Source organism: Petromyzon marinus, chromosome 26, assembly GCF_048934315.1.
Source record: "Petromyzon marinus isolate PM22_M1 ecotype Great Lakes invasive population chromosome 26, UKy_Petmar_22M1.pri1.0, whole genome shotgun sequence".
Classification (NCBI taxonomy): Eukaryota; Metazoa; Chordata; class Hyperoartia; order Petromyzontiformes; family Petromyzontidae; genus Petromyzon; species Petromyzon marinus.
In genome coordinates, this window is record NC_133692.1 from 7,824,276 (window position 1) to 7,832,258 (window position 7,983).

Consider the following 7,983-nt stretch of genomic DNA (forward strand, 5'->3'; position numbering starts at 1 on the left):
GCGTGCATCGGGTCAGGTATCACTCTCCGCAGATGTTAGCTATGGCCCTGAATCCAACTCTGGGTTTCCTTGGTTCAAAGAGCAGCGCGCTCAGCAAGACGCCACCGCTCCCACGACACCACGCAAAATGCGCTCCCGTACCGTCTCAAGAATATTAGCAACCGCAACTAAGGCTCCAACTTCTTAATTCCACCTCCACATTTCCCTAGAGGGACATTTCCTGCATCCATCTCAGCGTTCTCATCTCAAGCCCGATATCAGCGGAGCATGGCATCGAGAAATTATCAAGAGAGAGCGCCAGTTGGGAGTGTACGAGTTTATTCTCACACGAATATTCAATCCTGGTATTACAGGTAGTCCCCGACTTACGATGGTCCGACTTACGATACTTTCGACTTACGATGGGGTCGTCGTAACGCATCTCCATCGTAAGTCGGGGACTACCTGGTATTTCCCGCTTGTGACCAAAATCACCGTGAACGCATCCGACCTCGTTAGAACTCGGATCCCAAGCAGGGCTGAGCCTGAAAAAGAGCTTAGATGTACCACCACCATGCATCGCGATGCGTTATTTGCTTCGATTAACGGTTAATGTTATCTACTCCTATGCTCCCGCAATTAACGTTACCCCCACCGTCACCAAGTCACACATGCCGGCGTGTTGAATTTGGGTCAAATAACTGCACACAACCCAGCGAGGTGTGGCAAGGCCTTCATCCAGCAGTGGAATGACAAGCGGGCTGCTGCTTGTTACACTCCACATTATGTAACACTATTTTTGTTCCTGGGTAGTAAGTGTTATTTTCTAATTGCTTATGCCTCAAAAGTATAGAAAATGGCTATTATTCCCCACAAACTTTGCTTTTGTGACCAGGACTTTACGTGAAGGAATGACACAAATGCACACCACGTTTTCTCATTAAATAGGTACATTTCAAAATTTCACTGTCCTGGTCACAAAAGCAAAGTTTGTGGGGAATAATAGCCATTTTCTATACTTTTGAGGCATAAGCAATTATACCCAGGAACAAAATTGATATTTTTGTTACACAGTGTATCAGCATGCAGCCTTGCAGTGCACAATAAGTGAATGACTAACGTGGGGTTATGCGCGGAGCAGTTACCAAGAGCCAATTTCTAAGTGGCAGCTGTTCCCTGCGCAATTCATTCCGGAAATTCACTCGCTATATTATTATTGATTATTACTAATTCTACCTCTTTTTGTTCGTCCTACCACCGCCTCGTATTGACTGTTGGAGAAAGGCAAAGCGGGCTTGCTTGCAGGACACGTCACGGCCACAGTAGAAGGCGCCGATGGTGGCCAGTGGTTAAGACTCAAATCAGGAAGTGGGTGCCAATGGAGGGGACGTGCTGGAGGAGTGAGATGGACACCGCTGCTGCCTAAAACTAAACTAGACACGATGTTTATTTTTACCAGGTAAGGCCCACTGAGCGCTATAGCTTGCTTTTCTTTTTTAAGAAGCGACCTGGTCACAAATGATAGCCCAATTAAGTGGCTTATCGTGTGGAAATGCATAGCGGCCAAATACTCTAAGCGCGTAGTATTTAATGTTTTTTTTTTTTTATCTACGTGACTTTACCGAAAGACTCACAGAGTATGAGTACTCTCAGCGCGCGTTTCTGAATGTGGAGGGGAAATCCGGAGGACCCGGAGAAAAATCCACGTGACCACGGGGAGAACACGCAAACTCGATGAATACAGGCGACAGGATGGGGGATCGAACCCACGACCTCCTTGCATACCAGACGCGGCAGTTAACATCTCGCCTTCGCGGATCCCGTCGGTGGCAGCGTGGGAAGGCATTCATTCAGACTCGGCGTCACTGACAATTGTCGCGAGCTTCTGTTGTTTGCTTCATACGCAGTACACGCATGGCCAATTAGCACGTGTGCGTCTTCCTCAGTGCACATCAGTCCCTAATTAGGGTACTAAATTGACGCATCCCGCGCCTTCAGTCAGACTGGTTGATCTCGTCTCATCAGTCGGCCACGCTTTGCTGTGCTCTCTGTTGTGAGCAGCGATCTTTCTTAGCCATCGTTCACGCTTCATGATTTCCGGCCGTGAATATTTCCGCCACCGGTTTCGTGCAGGTGATTAAAGGTCGTCCAGAGTCCCGTCCGCGTCTCGCCTCCGTTAAACTCACGGACACATCCACCGCTAACATAAATATTTCCCAGGGCTGCTGAGTCGCAACACCCATCGACAAGACGTCTCGATGTGCGATGAGTTGGCATGGACAGGTGGGTGGGTGGGGGGAGATTAGGGGGGAGGCGGGGGAGTTTAGGGGGAGGTTGTGAGTTTGTGGAGGAGGAGGGGAAGAGGAGGTTAGAGGAGAGAGCGGGGTTTGGGGGGGTGGAAGAGGAGGCTGGAGGGGAGGGGGGTTAGGGGGGTTAGCTAACCGCCGACATGCACTTTGTTATTCCCCTCACCGCAGGCGCCCACTATAGGGTTCACATCATCTTTCCTTATCTAATCGTATTTATTTCTGCCGGGAGAGATTCGTCTGAACGAATAGTTTTTTTTTTAATCTCCTGTCTTTTCTCCTCTTCTCAGCCGCTCCGAATTACTTTCTGCCGTGGTGGTAGCTCCACGTGGCCGCTGTTCGCAGCAGCGAGGCGCTCACTGAGTCTTGTCACCGCTTGCCAACTAAGGTTGCAAGCGTTAATGTGGGTCAGCTCCGTCCCGTCCGGCCGTCTGTCTTGTGCGTAACACGGGGTCACCGATAACTCCCGTAAAGATGACCTCAATAGGAATTCAGTTTTAGGGTAGAGGTTGTTTTTGCTTTTTTTTTGGGGGGGGGGGGGGGGGGAGGGGGGACTAAATAGCCGAGAGGAAAACCAGGCAACATTCGTTAAAATGTTTTGCGCGGCATTGATTAGCTCGGGAGGTCACGTTTCACGATCGCTAATTAACTACTCGGGAGGTGGGAAATCATGTTGGAAAGCATTGCGGAAACCATGCGTAGGCGTGATTTTTCTTCTTTTTTCATAGTATACAGTGCGAGTTAATACATCCCGTCGAAGTGTTGCGCACTGCTTCGCGACTTACACCATGAACTCGGCCACCTGAGTTTGATTCGGGGCCACGTCTAACACAAGTGGTGAGCGATATCTGAACCAGTCCTGGGTAACCCCCCCCCCCCCCTTCGATGGATGGTCAAACAACCCCCATGACCCATACAGTGGATTGACGAAGCCCTGTGCGTTCGCACTTGGCACGGTAAACAATCCGTGGTGGTAATCGCAGGACCCATCACCGTAGAGGCAACACGCGACGCCTGTGGCGCCGTCCTCGCATCTCTTACAACGGGAGCAGTGCTGCTGCCAATCGCGCGGCACGTCTGCATTCATTCTACGGGGCCCTTCGCTTTGGTCAGTGGCAGTGTAGTGGCGAGCTCGGCCTAGCATCATCGGTAGGTTGCTCTTAAATATTCTCCATGGGGGGTCCAATCAGGGTGGTCAGCTGCACAGGATGGTCGTGTCTCGACTCACTGTAGCAGGGGTCAGCAACCAAAGAGTCGCTTATTTTATTTTTTCAAATTCGCTGCAAAACTCAATATTTCAAGAGCAGCAATGCACGATTAAAACAGACATTGCGTCAAGAAACAATGTAGGGGTTTCCGGCCCCAACACTCTAATAGCCGCATTGTTGTGGCCGCAGATTGTATAGCAACACTGCATCATTCACTATGTAATCGAGGACATCATGGGTAAAATAAAGTAGAGCCTAAGCAAAACTCCGTTTTTGATGTATCTGCATTCATGAATGGATTATTATCAGCCCCTTTGTTGGATGCTTCCTAGACAGAAAAAAAATCAAGCAACAATTGGTCGAGCAAAACACATTCAGGACCGGTTTTGGCCTTTTCGGTCTCTTCATTTGCTTGCTGAGATAAATACTGCTTTAAAATATTGATATGGAAAGCCAAAAGGCCGATGGACTAAAATATTGACTTAAAGCTTTCGTGACTACAGGAATTCATATTCTTTGGGTCTTTCGGTAAAGTCACGTAGATAGGTTCAAAGAAAATAACAAAAAACAACAAATTTTATTTGAACCTATCTACGTGACTTTACCGAAAGACCCATAGAATAGGGACTAAAATATGTTAATATATATGTATGTGTTTATATATACAGTGTATGTGGAGACAAATAACTGAGTTGTGCTAAAATGTGCTTTTATATAATCGAGGGAGAGGGCAAGCTGGTAAGATTTTCAAATTAAGCTGCACTGGCATGTGGCGCAAAACGTCGGACATCATGCCCGTGGTATAACCCGAACACGCTTGAGCGAGCACAAACGTTTCGTCTCCCGTGTGAGTTGATCAACCTGCCACAGCATCACCTTGCTGGACGGAGTACAAGGCGTGCCAGAAACACTGAATCTACGTTAATGTTCTTTTAATTAAAAAAAACACAGCCGCGGCATTGATGGTGTTGTTGATGGGTGGGTGGTGTTGGCAGGCGGATGGTGGTGGTTGTGGTGGTGGTGGTGTTGTTGGTGGGTGGTGGTGTTGGCGGGTGGGTGGGTTTTGGTGGTGGTAGTGGTGTTGTCGGATGGGTGGTGGTTGTGTTGTTGATGCGTGGCTGGGTGGTGGTGGTGATGGCAGTGGGAGGTTGCGTGTAGGAGTGGAAGGAGCCGGCGTTTGGGGCACGTGTTTCGTCACGTGACGCTATTGCTTTGTGCAACGCGTGCTCTGGCATACAAAGTTCAAATGCTTTTACGATAGCGAGACATTACAACAACGCTTAATATCCTGGTCATCCGCAGGCCTGTGCGCTAAAAAGCCCCTGTTGACACAGCTCATGGGTAGTTTAGCCTTGCATTTATAGCGACCACTTATTTTCTCTTTTTTTTATATCTCGCAGCCCCTAAAGATATGTCTTCTTATCGCCGGGCGGACGCAGAGGGGAGGGGAAGTCCCGCCGCTTCTTTTTTTCACGCGGCTCGTTATTTTAGAACCCATCCCGGTGTTCCAATTAGCATGGAAATGTTATTCAGCAGGAATTTGTCTTTAATTTTTCTTTCCGGGGCGGGGGGTGGGGCTGGCGGGGAGGGGGATTAACTTCAAGGTGCTTTGATATGGGGGGAGAAGTGGGGGAGGGGGCTGTAGTGGGGGAGGGGGGAGGGTATAATACCGAGGAGTAATTGGGTGGAGTCTTATCTGAACTCCGCAGCTGCAAGTGAGACCATCTCATCAGTCAGCGGTGGTCGAGGAGGAAATCTGCAGATACACCTTCGTGTGTGCGTTGGGTATAATACTCCCCGCAGGCAGCCAGTGGCAGAGGCAAAATCAATTGTCACTCGTTCTGTGAACGACGAGAAACCCGGTGGACGGAAAAGACGCGTCCTGACTGGAAACAATGAAGAGGAATAATAAACAGCGCACGTACACACGAGATGACCGCTCGACAGCAAAAGGCACGATCGCGACCATAAGATCTCTCCACTCGCCATGCCTTTGTACGACACTCGACGCCACTGCATTGCGTGTGCACTGCCCGTATATCATGAGACACCACACACGCAGTTTTGACCAGTGTTCTTCACGAAATTTCAGAGGGAGACCACTTTCGCCGATAAGACATCAGTGTGCGAGCCTCCACACATTTGAAACCATTTGGGGTTGACAGCAGCACGCTGATGGGGGTGTTTTCACTCTTTGTGTATAGTCGGGGGGCCGAACGCGAGACGCCGCACAGGAGGCCACTCAGGTTCCGTCAGCGGCCTGTGAGCCATGCAATGAAGAACACTCGTTTAGAGACATCGTTCAGATTGTTTAGGAAAGTAAGGGGCTTGGGCAGGACACGGGGCTAGAAGGAATGCTAACTGATTGTCAAGGATAACGACGGAGGGGCCAGCCAAGGAACAGACGATGTCTCAGACGATGTCCGCCAATTTATAGGAAGCAGTGAAATTAGATCGTGAGTAGGCGCTCGGTGGAGTATTACATCACAGGATCATGAGGGATGGAGGCGGATTGAGGAGGCCTTCATCCAAATGCCACCTTATGGGGCTGGCTCATGGGTTAAAAACACAGCAAGAAATGTTTTTTGCTGTATTTTATTGTTTCCTTTCTACGTGACTTTACCGAAAGAACCAAAAAATATGAATCCCGGCAGTCACGATAGATAAAAAAACTCACCTTGCAGAAACCAAGAGTGACAAAGTTGGACATCGCGTTTATGTTCTTTTATTCATGGTTCTGTTTGGTTACATTATTCCTCCCCCTTGAATACACTGCTCCTGACCGTTACTGCGGTAGGGCAGCTGGTCCAGACGTCCTCGTTTGACCGCTAATGTTCAGGGTGTATGAAGTCGAGCTTGTTACGCGTTACCTGCTGCTTTTTCCACCTCTTTTTAAAATCCGCTTTGTATTCTGGGTTCTCTATTTACAAACAAAAAAATATAAAGTAAAATATATATCATACCAAAATCACTCAGCGTGGGCCGATGTGACTGATTCGATGTGTGTTGAACTTCTTTCGCACCGTACGTATCCGACAGTGCTAATTGGTGCAAGGGAAGAACAACAACAAACTAAACACAAAAAGCACTTCTAAAAAAATGGGGTTTCAATCTAGATGGTTAAAAAAGTGCACAGCGCCAGCGGCTTACTAATATTGGAAGGAAGAGCGTCCCAGACGGCTGCAAAAGCGCATCTAAAAACGCCGTCTTTGTTTGATGGCGAGCCAAAAGCCCCTGCTGCTGCGATGATGATGATGACCGGAGCTCACGTGATGGTTTATGCGCCTTGACGAGTGGCGATGCGCGCGGCTGATGCGGTGATGTGCTCGGAGCTGTAGTTGTGATTCCGAGAGAAAAAGTTCTCAACTCGATCCCCAGTCCATTTGGCCCACGGCGCTCAGCGCCAACGGCTTTGAGGGGAGGCTGCAGTTGTAGCTCTGAAACGTTTTGACTCTGGCTCAGAAATCCCCCAAAATATAAAACTAAAGTGAGAGGAGAGGGAGAGAAAAATATTATGAAGAGCCTTCCAGGACATAAATTACAATATATATTTTAAACGTTCTTACGTATTTGCAACCGGACAGAATCAATAAACCTGGTGTAATAGTATTACTGTAAATACAGATATTCTGTAGTCTCATAGGCATTGGACTCTTTGCCCACTCTGTTTTAAAGGTTATACAGAACTAAAGGGCAGAGCATGAGACGTCCAAATATACATGCTGTTGCACCCGCATACCAAGTAATGTGTTTCATAGTTTCGCGTCGAAATGGGACCCATATCTAACAGAACAGGGTCCTTAACTATAAACGCCTGGTAAAGTTCACGATCATTGCTTCAACAAGCAATCATGGCGACTAACGAGACGCTGAATGGCCAAAAAATGGCCCCGAGTTTGTTTCTGTTGAACCAATGCTGCCAGAAGGTTGTAGTTCCAGAAGGTCGTGTGGCTGATGGGATGCATGAAACGTGCTTGTTTTTTTGTTTGTTACATAGAGTGGCAGATATTTGGAGGGGGGGAGGGGGGGTTCATTTTGTCTACGTAGGTGCCATCGTGGACGATTACAATCGCTTAATTTTTGTTACGTGCTAAGGATGGAGTGGTGGGACAGCGGTTGGAAAACTGTGCTATGAAACTGGTGACCTTGGTTTGATGTTCAGGGCACGGTTAACATCAGTGGCAAACATCCGATCCCTGCCTTGCAACAACCTCCATTGACCGACATGGTGAAGTATGGTTAATCGGCCACTACGACCGACACGGCTTGAGGATTGCCTTCTTTCAGGAGTAAAGTGACTAAGGGCTGTACGCTTCTAAACTATTACCCATGCACAATAACAACATCAATCAATTACTGCCGTTTGTCAAACTACAACTGGATGAACGCCTGCTCACGTGCCATGTCGCCAGGAGGGGCTGTTAGAGTATACTTCACCACGCCTATCAGTAATGGGGAATACAGCACGCTATATAATCAAGGGAGAGAGT